The following is a 16,301-nucleotide window of genomic DNA, read 5'->3' as shown; positions in this document are numbered from 1 at the left end:
TGTATTTTTGTCCTTCTTTGTTTGTATACGGTTGAAAAAAATAAACAAATAAAAACACACAACTGACGAGACAATAGAAGGACGAACCAGAGGTGGAAGAAAATCACGCGATTGTCTTATTACAATATCGAAAACCTAAAGAAGAGTTTATGACTGAAATGTACTTTTCAGGTTGAATGCAAAACAAGAACAGTAAAATATGTCTTTGTTGCGTACGCTTCCAAGTTCTCTTATAAACGATCGTATACATCCATCTAGTTGCTGACATGTCATGCTATCTCGAGAGCAAAGAATACTCATAAGAGTTTCATTATACTCATTTAAGTTGGTATACGCTGCACAATGTCTATCTTCGTGTGGACAAAGGGCTACTCCTGAAGCCATACATTTTTATAATAGCGAGATTTAGATCTGTGACGCAAAGGCTATAAAAGACGACGCAGCCTCCCGGGTTGAACAATGGCAACAGCTGCTACGCGCATGTGCAGAACACCATTTTCGGCCTAATTAGCGTCGTCTTAGCGTTCGCGTCGCAGATTTAAAGCTCGATAATGAATGCAGAGATGACGCACTTCGAAAAGAAGCCGACTTCTCGGTCTTCTCTGGAATCACTTGTTTGGTTTTAAAAAAAAATGTTGCTATTTCATAGCGACTTGCAATAATCATAAAAGTTTAGTCGATTTCTTGACGTAAGTCTACATGCGTAACCTCATCAGATAAAATCTCCGTGGAAACGTTTTTTCTATTTCCATAGCAAACCAACAGCTTACTAATATCTCTTTTATCATCATTATTTTCTCTCTTTTTTTTTTTTTGGTATGATTTTGATTTTGATTTTGCCAAAGGTAATTCTAGGCCACAGAGTGTGTGTCTGTTTATTTTATTCTTTTTTTTTTTTTGGGGGGGGGGGGTACTTTAGGTTTAAGATGACGTGCTCCTGTAAATTTCGCAGTATAATGTATTACGAGTTACAATCAGCAATCTATCAACAACTATCAGCAATCTATCATCACTTTGCATTTACGCGCAATTTTCATGTGTTAGAGTGATACACATTCGGTGCTCTACACTCGGTGCTGTACACTCTACACTGCTCTTTACTCGGTGTCAACTGCGGCGACCTATGACCATGCGGGCGTGGATGCCATTATTCTGGAAAGCAAAACAATCCTTGTGTTGGCGTATACGACTCCGTGACTCGGTTTCACTTCAGTTCCCGTATCACGATCCATGATCCAAGACGAAACAGGATTCGCCTGGCTATCACTTAAGTATCGAAGTGAGAGAACCGCCTTAAACCGGATCAAGATATGCAAAACATCATCACTGCCAAAGTCAGATAGCAAAAAGGGTTCCACTTAATGGCCGTAATTACATATACCCGCCTACACGAAGCAAGCTAGGTTGCAAGAAACCTCACAAGTACAAGGTTTCGGCCAAGTCACGTTGCTGCACTGTTTGTTGTTGTCTTTCTAGTCCTGCTTGTTTTATGAGAATGGTAACCCGTAACGTAAGCTTGAAAGGGATAGGCCGCAAAGCGAAGACTGAGTGGACTAAAACAATATCGTGCCCACACGCAGAAGAAAGATTGATGTTGAGGCATTTTGTCATTATCAATACTTCGAAGTGTTATAAAAATATCCCACAAACAAATCTTTTCCAGGAAAACGTTTTGAAAAAGGAAGCTGTATCATATTACATTGCGCCCTGTGCCGTCTCTTTTTTGCCTGGTTTCATATCGTTAATACAAAAATAAACACACACAAACACGCAAACAGTTGAACAGTATCGGCGAATTCGATACGGATGATAACTTCCGTGTGTGTTGGGCCTCCGGCGTTTGTCGGGTGACTTCACGTGGACTGCATGTGGACTGCTGAAGATCGATGGGCATGACAAATTCAGCTTTGCCTGCGAATACTCGTGATCAACTGAACAATCCCGTTTCACACAGCGCAGTATAACCATGGAGCTACAACGTACCTCCATAGTCTAACCATTGTGTTTGTCACAATACTCACGGGGTCGCATAAATTGATAATAATAAAGTCTTCTTTATCCAGGGTAGCCTCTTCAGTGTTTCTACCAGAGGGCCCTGCCACTATTATTACCCTCGTGTTGCCAGCTACCCATTTATACACCTGGGTCGAGAGGGACATGGTGGGTAAAAACTTCTTGTCCATAAGAAAAGGAAATAATATGTAGGCCCTACGTCAGAAATATAAGATAAGATCTTGAACATATTGAGTCTGCTGCGATATGTACATGATCTGAATTATCCCATTTGATATAAAAAGTAATGGATATGTTTAGTCTGATTATCATTATGTGATGTAGATGGCAACATTATACGTGCAAGTAGTGCAAGTATAATATTGAAAGTAATCGTACACCAGCCCCCGTGGGTCTCATTATGACATTGTGTCGAAGAGCCAATTACAATTCGAGGATGGCGTAATTATCCTCATTAGCTCGACATAATTCCTCTACAGACCTCTAGCGCGTGAGTGACGGCGACCTATACATGGCCCAATAACATGTAATGGCTTTGGATAAGCGAAAGAAATGTAATAATCGGTGACTCATTCATGAGCAGACCAATTGAAAGTCAGGTGTCAGCCAACAAAATTACATGTGGGTATCATTGTCAAACGAATCGACAGCATTCATTGCGTGACTCCTACATTCCTATAATGATTTCTTTATTTGATTTGTTATCCTTTTCAGAGAATTTCGGAGGAAGGAATGCCCTCCTTTAATTTTTGTTTTCATTGAGAACCACTACCCTTTAATTTATGTTTTCATTGAGAACCAAAAGTAGTTGATACATTAATACGAATAGTGACTCGATGAACTTTTCCTTTCGAGAAGGTCAATAGCATTTTGCGCCAGTATAAGGAGTAACACCGAAACTCGATTCTTTACACTTGACCCGTCACTCGCGTGCGCCAACGCTTTAAATTATACACGAAGACACTCCGACATCATGACATTATACACAGCACTGTCTAGACGGCTGCTGAGCAGTATCCATTATGCATTCACCTGATGGTACCGTTTCGTGTCGTGGTGCTCATCGAGTCGCATTCGATGAGAGACGGGGTGGGGGGTGGGGTGGGGGCCTCCGCCCACAACATTAAGCCTGCAGAAAATGACCGGTGCCGTGGGGGTGACTCGTTCACGTACGGACAAATCTTTTCTGCAGATGATCATGTCTGTTTCACGCGAAGCAATAAACAGAAGATGCTACTGTTTATCGGTGTGGTTTGAATACACAGGCATAGGCTACTGACATATCGGAAAACAGACAAAAGAATAAATCGCTCTCTTGAGACTGAGGTGCCCATCAAGAACCCATCAAGTCGGATCCTTCGATGTGTGATTTTCCTAGTTGTGAAAGGGAGTGAAAGGGCAGGAGAGAGAGAGAGATGAAGAAGGCGGAGAAGAAGAAGAAGAAGAAGCCTGTTAGAAGGAGAAAGAGAGAGACTGCAAGTTGGGAAGATATGACGAAATAATTTATATATCTTCTCCTCGTAGATCAAGATTTTTCCCGATGAAAAACGTCTACGACTATTATTTATGCCCTGCAAAGCACACTCAGTACAGTGTATAGAACCCAGTAAATTCACTACGCTGAGAGTCGCATGCATGCTGTGTTTCTTGCGCTGAAACACACTGAAACGATACCCTTGGAAATACAATTGTAATCGGTACCTCATAACTAACTCAGTACACCACATTGTAATAAGCGAGGCACTGCTCCGACTACGGATGTATTGTAGAGCCGCTGTACGTCAAGCACCTAGTCTTCGATCCAGCCGCGAGTCGGCAAGCTTTTCGGCAAGCTTTGTCCAGGGTGGCGAACATGCGACATTTACTTCCCACCTGCTTCCAAAACAGTCAGCGCCTAAAATTGATAAAGAATCATTTCCAAAATTCAAGTGAGCGGTACCGACATTATAGAGCGCTCTTCTCGAATACACTGATCTTGCGCTGCAGAAAACTGCTTCTCCAAACATACCTTTCATCTGATGGGCTCGAGAAGGTATAGTAGTGCAAGGGCACCCCTGTACAAATACGCAAGTTAGTACATGTAAGATGAGCAAAAGATGAGTGACGAGAACAGATATTATGTGTGGAGTCATATACCGAATAATACGTGTGGACTGTGAGTATATTGCACAGCTGCAAGATGACTGATAGCGTGATGACAGGGATCTTCTGGTGAAGGGCCAAGTCTGCCGCAAACCAACGATACTGATAGGGCTGACAAACTTGCACCTTTTCATATTATTCTTGGCACCACTTAAAGGACAAGTTCACCTTCATAGACATGTGGACTAAGTGAATGCAGCAATATTAGTAGAATATATCAGTGAGAGTTCGAGCAAAATCGGACGATCCGTTAAAAAGTTATGAATTTTTGAAGATTCTGCTCAGTCATCGCTGGATAAAAAGACTACTATAGTTTATGATGTCACATGAGTACAACGATATAAAGAAAGAATAAAGAAAATTCAACATATTTCCAGTTTTCTCGCATAACACTCGACTTCTCTCTGTCAGAAGGCAGGGGGAATAATATTACCCATAACATACGTCAGTAGCAAGTCGAAGAAATGTGCACTTTATTCAAAAAGAAAAGTTTTGTGAAATTCTTTTTTTATTTTCCTTATATAGTTATATGCATGTGACATCATACACTGTAGTAGTCTTCTCTTCCAGCAGTGACTGCGCAGATACTTAAAATATTCGTAACTTTTGAACGGATTGTCCAATTTTCCTCAAACTTTCACTGACGCGTTCTACTAATATTGCTGCATTCTCTCAATCCTTATGTATATGAAGGTGGACTTGTCCTTCATTAAATTTAAATAGGCAAAAGAAAATGAAAATACGCAAATATCAAGAAGAAATACCGACGAGGAACAAACCTCCTCCCATGAATGACTCAGCGGAACGTCTTGCTTTATATCTCCCCTTTAGGTATCATCATTATTTCTTCTATCTTTTTTTTTTACATTTTTCTCAGCTGTGAAACGCTTGAAATGTTTTATACGATAAACAGATTCTTGTGCCTTTCAGAGCAAGGATCCGCAGAGACGAAAAGTGTCCACAATGTTAAACAAAGGTGGTTGAATATCCAAGGCTAGGAATTGCTGGTATTTTGAGATACTTCACACACATTAAAGGGATCGTATAGTTTTGGTTGAGATTTAATTTCAGGTTTCTAACATTTTTGGTGAGATAATGGGAAACCTCTTATGAAATATGAAAGAGCATGTAATTCCATGAGGAATTCAACGTTTATTTGATGCAAATAGGTTTTGAAATGGCTGAGATATCCAAAACAGAGCGATTCTAATAAGTGTGGGACCCACACTTTATTACGATCGCTTTGTTTTTCTTTGTTTTTGGATGTTTCAGTCATTCCAAACCCGTTTTTCATCAAATAAACTTTGAATTCCTTTTAAAATGGTGTGCTCTGCACTATTTCATAAGTGTTTTCTTGGTATCTCGCAAAAAGTTAAAAGCCCAATTCTCATCTCCACCAATACTGTACCATCCCTTTAAGTGGTCATTATTTTCTATCGAGGTATGGAGTGAAGTATGGAATCCGTCTCCCTTGCTTTAGGGCAGAACGCAATATTTGGATGAACACACACACACACACACACACACACACACACACAAACACACACATACACACACACACACACTCTCTCTCTCTCTCTCTCTCTCTCTCTCTCATACACAAACAGCTCTGTTTTATCCAGATCCTCCACTGAACTTCTATGCCAGTGGAAACGAATGACCGTACTGGAAGGCCGGAAGTCGCTATTATGTAACGACTATGTTTGGGAGAGTTCCTGGAGCTGCGGCTACAACATTGAGATTGGTGCATGAATTACAAGGTTCTGATCGAGATAAATATATGATAGCTTGCCTAACTAGAATTATATTAACGGAGTGACTGTACCATAATGACAATCATGCAGGCGTTATACTGCCCCGAAAGATATTCGGCTCTGATGGTGCACATTAAAGCATAGGGTCAGGGTTTCTTGAGCCATATCGTATGATTTCAGGTATATATCTTCTCAGGATCCAACGGCAACTTCGTGAAAGGTGGCAAAATCTTCGTGTAGTCGTGGTGTTTCCTTCGTGTGTCCGTCGGGTAAACTTATAAATAAAGATTTACATCTTCGTGTAGCCTTCGTGTGTAGTTCAGGGCCCCATTTCATAAAAAGTTGATATGATAGCAACTCTTGCTGGAATGGCAATTGTCATAGTAACGACAAGAATCCAGCTTCCTGATTGGCTGTTACAACTGGAAGTTGCCATTCCAGCAAGAGTTGCCATCCTAACATCATTCATGAAATGGCGTGCGGTGCAGTGCGGTGTGCACTGTGTAGGGATGAATCTTGGTTTGTACGTTGAGTGTTATTTTGTGTATCAGTGTGATGAGGTGAATGTTACTTCAGTTATGGCCGTGAACTCATTGTTTAGGGTGTTTGTTGACCAGGTGGTATGAATATGTATCGTACTTACTTCGGCTCTTGATTGGCTGTTGACCACGTCAACTTCGCTCGAAATTGAAAATTTCCCATTCGTATCGCCATCTTGGGTCAATTTCGGGACATTTTGACGCCACCCTGACGGTTCCCCAACACCGACGAAGTCGTATTGTAATTTGGCTCTTTATGTGTGCTGAACACGAGTCGTTTGCTTGAAGCTCACTAGTAACGGCAACAATGCACTTAAAATAGTCAAGAGGCTACCGACAGGACTGTAAAGAATACTACAGGTATTATTGTTTACAACGATCATGGAGCTACAATGCATACAATCTGGAACGCACCGGTAGTGCATCGTGAAAATGTCTTGGGTATGACACGGAGAGGGAAAATAAAACTTCTGAAGAAATGCGGCGGTGTTATGGTGTAACGGCATGTAGCGCTATATAGCAACGATGACTTGTTTCTTTAACAAAATGGCGTCGACGAATCTCCGTCGTACATGGCCCTTGAGGCACGAATCAACTATTCATTAACTTGTTTACTTGGCATTTCAGCTCCCGTGAACGCTGGGCGAGCGGTGCTGGGAGGCAGAAACTACCGTGGGGTGGTGCTGGATGGAGAGAACGCGAACGTTGGATAAGAGTGATGATAGATGTGTATGAAAATTGACAAAATAATAGAGTATGTCAATCAAAAACATAAGGAAATGGAGACGCAACTAACACACAAGTAGCGTACCGCATATTCACAATAATATTATCTTGTGAACGAATTTTTCCCCCTCCTGTCTCATCAAATTTAACTGCCGCAATATTCTCATCCTGTTCGCAGCCATTTTGTGCAGAAATATTGCTTAACGGTCAATTGCGTGTGGCTACAGTAGATTAAGGCGCAGTTTCACAACTTGCGAAAGACTTTACGAAATAATAGAGCACTACGAGTTACACATTAATCTGGCACTGAGGCCCTCAAATTACTGTGACATTATATGCATGACTTTTTAAAGGATTGTATAGAGTTGGTTTGGATGGGGAGTTCAGATCTTGACTTTTTGCGAAATAATTAGGAACCACTTACGAAATATCGAAGAGCATACAATTTTAAGCGGTATCTAAAGTTTACTTGATGAAAATCAGTTTAGAAAACTTTAATACATCCAAAACCAAAGTAAAACAATATGGCACTAATGAACGATGGGTCTCATCTTTTGTTAGGACCACTTTGTTTCTGGATATGATATCTCAGCCATTAAAAAATTCCTCTTATAGACTTGCATACTTTTTATTTCATGAGATGTTTCTCATTATCACACACACACACACACACACACACACACACACACAATGGAAACCCATCTCAACAAAGACCTGTTCCTTTAATTCATGATTCACTGCAGGCTTCTAAAGGTTAAAGTCGAAGTTCCAAGTTGGTCTCAAAGATATGACGTAGCGCAAAGAATATAACATCTTAATGCTTCATCGCTGGAAGGAAGGCGCAGCGAATTTCCAATTCTGTCATCTCGTTGCCATGGTTACACATCCTCCCGAAATATCTAACTAGCTTCCGGAGATGCGGCGTAAGAAGAGATCATAATTGTAACGCCGTACTAAAATATGCACGCGTTTAGTCATCCTTGTATCTTCTCGAGCCCTCTCATCTGCGTGGGCGATGTTTCCTTGGCAATGCAGAGACCCCAATCCTCCCTCTTTCGGCGGGAGATCTCACGCTTTGAGGCCTTTATCACAAATTTTCCTGTTCTCCCACTTGAGTTTGAATTCTCCCAGTCTATAGGTGTGTTTCTCCTGCTTAAGATGTATTTCTCCCTTTAAGCTTAGTTTTCTCCCACCCAACTTCAGTTTTGTCAGTCGCAAGGGACGTTGTGCTTTGCGCACCTGAAATTTCGCGAATTATGATCCAAATCTCCAGTTGAAGAAATCTCCAAATTTAATTAATGCTTGGGGCCCCGTTTGGGGTTGGAGTCTCTGGAAAATGTTAGCACATTTAGGACAGTAATGTTTGTTACACTGAAGAGCGCCTACAAAATATGGTTCAATATAGACTATAATGGCTTCCCCAGCATACATTCTAACTGTGGTATCTATACAGTAGCCTACTGGTCGTCTGTATGACCAAAAGCACACAGGCGCGTCGCTGTCCAACCAGGGAGGTAAGACCTCCCTGGTCCAACCGAGCGAAACTCCTTTCATTGCGATCAGCTGTCCGCATAACCGGTTAAAGGTCGATATTATTATGCATTGTACATTGCAGCCAGCGCTACACAAATTGGATGCAAGGCGGAAAATCTACTTCTACCTCGTAGTTAAGCCGACAAAACAACAACCATCATAAAACATGGACCAGCTATTGTGCCATCTATAGGCCTGCCTCAGAAGTCAGAACTGAGTGCCAGTAAAAAGGCTTCTCACATCATTTAACTTATAACACAGGGACGCGCTACACACACATTGCACACACATACAAACACATCCACACCCATTCAACTTTCACAAACATTATACAGACATTCACATGTCGAAACAGTTATATAGTCTAAATCACGCTTCTCTCACTAATCTCTTCTCTACGGGTCATCTCTAACAAAGTAGAAATATGTACCCAGCTGAACCTTTTAAGATTTACAAAGGCATAATGTTAAATCCAGCTTTGTACAAATTATAGATTCATTTTCTCCGTCTTTCTAGTAAAGAATGTAAAGCTAGATTCAGCGCGCCTTGAACGTTTGAATTGTAAGTCCATACCTGCAGCACTGTCAATGTCAACATTAAAATGCTAAAACTTGAAAAGCAAAATAATTCTTCACCATTTCCATGTATTCAAAGTAGATGAAATTTTTTGCATTATAGAATATGGTCACTATAATTGTTATATTTCTCGTAATGCTAAACGAAGTTACAATGGCATCCTGTGTTAGCAAAGAGTTAAATTCGTGATGTAAAATGTTCTGTGAAGTCAGTAAAGATGTAACTCAAACGTTTTACTTTTTTTCTGAGTTCAAGGTCGAGAGAAATGTGATATAGAGATAGGAAATTTGATAATCATTGATTGCATTCATAAACCACCTAGCTTTTGATGTGATTCGTAAACCATCTGTTCCGTCCACTGTGAAAATCATGGGAAGGGGATAAAACAACTTTCGGCACACGACGCATCAAATGATTTTACTACAACACCCTGTGTTGTTTATACCCGCAAATGGATGCAACGGCCGTTCTCACTCATAGCAGTGTGAAACGAGAAACATATTTGCAGAGAGAGAGAGAGAGAAAGAGAGAGGAGGGGGGGGGGGGAGAGAAAAGAAAACACTTCATGCGCAGTACGGTATATCAGTATACGTCCACTTACCTCCCACGTTTGGTGAAAAGCCAAGATGCGCAGGATCACAAAGAACGGAGCGAAACAAGGCTAATAATGGAAGACACAAATGATTTTTTAAGAAGATTGGTAGTCCTATAGCTGATACCCAGTCTCAGTATTACCTTCACAGTTTCATCATCCGCCCCAGAAAATTTACAGTTTGATCAGCTCCGCCACCCGAATGATCGGTAAACCAACTCGTGTTTGCCAACATCTAAATAAACTTACCCCTTGAAAGTTGCGCGCTATAGTTTTCATTCCGGTCTGGTCTGTTGAACTCAATCAGATCGAATCTGAAATGCTCAATACTTTTGAACCATGTTAATAATCATAATTATGGAACACTTACCTTATATGTGGAAATCAAAAGGTTAATCCGAATCATCACCTTTCCGATCATAAGCCTCATTTTTTCTTTAACAGTTTGGCATAATATTATTTGGCTTGACTCGGCTTGACTCAAAAATATTTCGTGCAGACGGTATTGGGTATAGTGAATCGCCCGTGAGATGACAAAACTGCTCTCAAGAGCTCTGATTTAAAAAAAAAAAAAAATGACTTTCGTATATAGCTTAAAAATCAGCGTTAAGTTTAAAAGCCGCGATATAATGTCTTGATGTCATGATGACAAGCATATTAACCTCAGATCGAACGTTAATGATGGGCATATAGAGCTATATACTTACCAAGTAAAAACTGTGTGTCAGGTTCAGAGCAACGACAGCGGCATCAACATCACACGAAGAACTGTCGGAGAGAGAGAGAGACCAGAGCAGACGCAAATGGAAAAAATGGCTGCCACAAGATGTCAGAGGCAAATCGATGGAATTGTTGCGATGAAAAGTTGACGCTGATTACAGCGTTTGATTAAACTGGGGTCTGAGAATCTTTGGTGTGAATCAGCGACGAAGCTTAGGTCATGTCTGTTATTTGGTACAAAATTGGACACGATTTTAGCAGGGAGGATTGTGAAGGTGACCGTTAGGGAGATTTTATAACGAATCTCAAATCGATCACAACACGCAAGCAGCCGACATGAAGATCATTCCGCGGTTTCACTCGGGAAAGAAAAGCAACTACATTGTAGATGTGCACGCACCCGGTACCCAATCACGTTGGCTCTGGTGTGCGAAGCAACAGACAGCTGCAATGGGGGCACCGGTCAGAACCGGTGTAGGGTATAAAATTAACATAAATTATTAGTTTCATGCTATTGCGCGCAGGCGCAGTGTTAACGTCGCCAGAGGCTTGGCTGGGGTTGATAATCAGATGCATGTGGAAGTCCACCTGCGTTTGTGGTAGAAGGACGCTTTCGCGTATAGTCTAGTAAAAGGCGTCAACTGACATAGTGAAATACAGATTGTACGTGTACTGTTTATTTCATTGGGGTGGCGCAAGCATGACTTTCGTATTCCTTTACAGCGTGTCATGAGAAACTATAACGGTTCCGGATTGCTATGAATCACAACCAACACAAAAAATTTGAAATGTTTATGATATTCGATCCCATACAATCCCGGCTAGTTAATTTTGCCTCGGGGAGAATTAAACGGCCGCGGACTGTCCTTGAACAAGGACTATCCCTTTCAACATTTTGCAGAGGCTGCCGCTTATGTTCTCTCTCAACAAGGCGAAATATATATAGTATACATGTACCTTTGTCACGTACCTACCATATTCAGTCGGAAATCTTGCATACATTCAAACTCTGTTCAATTAATCATTCGAAGGCACACCCAACGCTTTTCTTACATGAACTTAATAATTATATATCTTGCCTTATGTGGCGAGAGGGAAACCGAGACTGAATCGTTTATTTAGCTCGAGTCGTAATATACTTCCTTTATTTACTGAGCATTCAAACCAAATATTAACTTTTTTAAAGAGCGCCATCGAAATCAAACTGGTCATGATGGCGGTTTCCTGTATTTTCTAATTATCATTTAACGACAAGATGATACATGGATATGTTAATTAGATAATTTCTGAGGCATGTAATTATTACATTGGTTAAGATGTTCTCCTAAACTGTAATGAATTATACGTTGCACCTTGCAGGTCCCTTATACTAGTATTAAGTTATGTGTCTACAGTATGTTATATTATTTAAGTATCATGTTCTGTTTGGGTTTTTTTTTTTTGTGTGTGTGTGTGTCTAACAAAATACAGGAATTGAAAAATATAAATATATATTACCATGTACAAAACCCATACAAGCCAAACAAACCCAAACCAGATTGATTCTCGGCGACGAAAGTACGGTGCAGATAAATGCGGATGTACAACTGGCTGCTGGCAATCTTCGGAAATAATATGTTCATTCACGCGCGTAATTGCCCCTACAGATTGCATAACGCAAACTTCGTATGATTGCACTTTTCAGGCTATGAGGTTCTCATAACTTTAACCGTGAACCCCACGCTGTGCTCCACTCTCTTTCGGGAACTATACATTAGCTGATTCTACATCATGTACATTGTACGTCTTATACGACACATGGACTCCAGCATAATTAAACAAAGATGAATAAAATTTTCTTTACCAAGCCTATGGGTGAGAACAGTAAACAATATGTCAATGAAAGAATAGCTGGGAGGAAGTCAGAGATAAATGTTTTACTTTCCATTCATGGGATTCTGATATTGCATACAAGTATTTCAATGTGGTACGAGAAAGTACTCCGCTTTGTAATGATATCGTGATGCTCTATTGATAGGAAACAAAAAAGATTTATACATAAATGTACATGTATGTTGTACAAGTATTCGACATCAGGCCGCTACCAAAAACACCTTATCGTGCAAACATGCGTGGGAAACGTTGAAATGTCACCTGGTTCACATCTCGTGTTCAACTGAATAAAACTTTTGCCGCTCCTTTTGTTTAATGTGATTGAAGTCGTCTTCATCGTAACAGGTAGGGGATTACACTTTGTTTGAAGAGGTATCCTACACACCTAATTGGTCATCAAACTGAAACTTCTATCGAATTTTATCGCAGACAGAAATGTTACTTGTGTGAGTACAGCAATTTCTTACAGTGTTCTGTGCAATTTCATTTGCTGTTTATACGACTTTACTGATGCAGATGGTTGCTTGCCGAATTCCTGTAAATGTTTTCAAGCATTTTCTTTTTATTAGCAAAATCAATTTGATTTTCGCCCAGTAATTATTTGCACAATGCGAATTGTGCGCTTTTTAGTTCCTCTTTCCACGCCATTGCCTTGACAGATCTGGTACTTTTCTTTCCGAAATCAAAACAGAAAGAAATATAGGAAGAGAGAGAGAACGTAAATCTTTTTATATAGGGGCAACATCGTGGAGAATAATAGAGAGGAGAAAATAGACTCATGATGACCCCTTTGCACTTATTCTTTTGTTGTCGGGCAGACGCTATTGTAAACTGGTTTTCTCTGGTTTTCCTCCGTCCACATCAATGCATGTACAGTGGTTGATGACTATAAGGTAGCTTGTTCGTCGCGACGTGAGTTGAGACAAGATTTCGTCATTCGACCACAGGTACTGCATGAATCAGGGTATTAAAGTACCATTCAGTGACCGGTCGACAACTGGTGACGGAAAATCGAATATTGCGTGGAAATCCCGTCGCCCGTCGCCTATTCCAACGGAAAAATGAGTAAAATATCAATATCCTATTTTCAACTGAAAATGGAACACAGGATAATGGATTTGCTCTTGAATTCTGTTTTTCGCGTTTCATTATAATGAAATGTCAAAAAAATGACTCAAAATCCTATTTTCTGAACATTTCAAAAAATAGGAAATGAAAAACAGGATATCGGTTCGATATTCGTTTTTCCATTTTCCATTTGCAACGAGCGACGGGATATTGAAGACCGCCCCCAACGGCCACTTTATTTCGACACATAAATCAGTGGTAGCGGTTCCGTCTTATTCAGCGTCTAGAAGAAGAAGACTATACCTTGGCTACGATATGCTACGCACCTCATCAAACTATCCAGCAGGCACATGGCGTGTAGCTCTTTGTAGCGACGTGCTCTGCTGCGAAACGACAAGTTTGTAGAGACTTCCGACCGTAATTATGCGATATTCCATCTACTGAAAACCTTTTTCTTCTCCGACTGAAACTGAGATGAACTAAGGAAATAATTTCAGATGAAATCCTCGAATTTCAACAACTTCACCAATCACAATGTCGGTGAAAACGGAGAAAGGAGTTGCGTTTCCCTTTTCAATGTGCTAGGACCAGGATTGTGATTTTGTTTTTGCTGTTACTCTTTATGTGACTGCTCTTGGTTGCTATGACACACAGACTATTTTTTTTTTTTGGAGGGGGGGGGGGCGAACACCATTCACCACGGGATTTCAGTTCGAAGGTACAATTGAATTGAATTTAAGATTATTTTTTATACATTTTGATTTATGATTGACTGATTTATATTTAGTTTTGCTTCCGATCCAACCTTATTGTCCCTGGGTTTCAGACTTTATGTGTAGGACATACATATAATTGATCCAGTATTTCACTGTTTTTGTCTTTGGTTGTTTTTTTTTTTAGTCATTCTTCACAAAACCCAATAGTATTTATGAATTTCGGTGCGTATATACATTGTTAATTGCACAGTGGTGTATGTATTACCACATAAGGATTTTCATAGAGAAAACGGGTCATGGAGCCTCAGGTTAACGATACACGAAGCTAAGGGTTTGAAATCATTTTTTATTTTTATTTTTATTGTGTATCTAAAATGGTTTGGGTATGTTGATGATACCTGGTATCGTGAATTTGTTGTCTGAAGGTGATTTTTTATTTGGGGGGGGGGGATGGGGGCAAAGGTTTTGGGTCATCGGATAGGATTTGGGTGCTAAGAATATATTATTAGTTAGCAGTGCAGTTATATTTGTTTTTGTGGGGTTTTTTTCAGAGATGTACTCTGATAACACTTTTTTTTGTGGTATACTGGAGTGACTTTTTTATGGGGGGGGGGGAGGGACGAATACCATTTCCCACAACGATATTTCTAGTTTTCATGTACAATAATTCACCTGGTGTACGTGCTCAATTTGAAATTATTTGTATTATTATCTACTATTATTATTTTTTATGTGTGTGTCTTCAAATACTTCCTGACGTGCTTCCTTCAGTTGAGTTTGATTGCTTTTTTCCAACCCGGCAACATAGGGAAGCTCACCATCAAGGAAAACCTGACATCTTGTATCCTTAAAGTAATTTGTTTGCTTTGTTTGTTTATCTGTTATCACTTGTATTGTATTGCAAATGTTGAATAAATAATGATAATAATGATAACAATAATAACTTCGTTTTATGTTCACCTGTATTTTTCTTATTATCTGCAAACATCTAAGATTAGATTCACAAATTTATACACAAAACATACACCAAATGAAACCCTCTGTTGGTTGTGATTCATCATTTTTCTCACCATTAAGTTCTTTAGGTGCCCCTTCTTTTCTTGCTTTTCTATGTGATCATTTCATTTCAATTTCATGTGATGGTGTATGTCCAGAAGTAACCACCAGGTGGATCATGAGACTACACTCTATTTTGTTTTATGGACTGTCCACCTGACTGGTCATGACAGAAAATTCAATGTAACATATCGTTTAAAAGGCACCTTTTATAGAACAATATTAACTGATTCAATCAAAGATACATGTCCAACAATGAATTCGAGACAACACTCACAAGCGCGCATACATAATCAAAGAAAGATAGTTTTCCTCTTTATTATCTTTTATTTTATTTATTCGTTTTCCACTCATGGGAAGAAATTTGCCCTTTCAGCTAAACTTAGGGCTAATTTTCAAAGAGAAGCATGAAAAGTAGGGGCAGCTAAAAAAACATGCGGTGAGAAAAGAGGTGAATCATAACCAACAGAGGATTTAACTTGGTGTATCCATTGTGTAGAATATGATTATAAATTTGTCAGACTAATCCTAGATGTTTGCATAATAAGAAAAAAACTTAGAACAAAGTATGTAGCGCAATGGTCTGGTCATAAATGATAAACAAATTCAAAACAGAGTCTCTATAATTATATAGAATTGCTGAATAGGTTTGGAAATAAGATTTACCAGTTCCATCCCCCCCCCCCCCCAAGAAAAGCTATGATTGGTACTATTCTCCCTGTTGTCCTGGTACAGTCAGTGCCTTATATACGGCACATACGGCACTGGGTACAGTGACAACGGAAACGCAACTCCTTTCTCACGGTTTTCACCGACATTATGATTGGTGAAGTTGTTGAAATTCGAGGATTTCATCTAAAACTATTTTCTTAGTTCATCTCAGTTTCAGTCGGAGAAGAAAAGGGTTTTCAGTAGATGGAACATCGCATAATTACGGTCGGAAGTCTCTACAAACTTGTCGTTTCGCAGCAGAGCACGTCGCTACAAAGAGCTA

This window comes from Diadema antillarum, unplaced genomic scaffold (assembly GCF_040938485.1).
Source record: "Diadema antillarum isolate AM-2024a unplaced genomic scaffold, OU_Dant_1.0 seq00001239_RagTag, whole genome shotgun sequence".
NCBI lineage: Eukaryota > Metazoa > Echinodermata > Echinoidea > Diadematoida > Diadematidae > Diadema > Diadema antillarum.
This window is presented reverse-complemented; position numbering follows the sequence as displayed.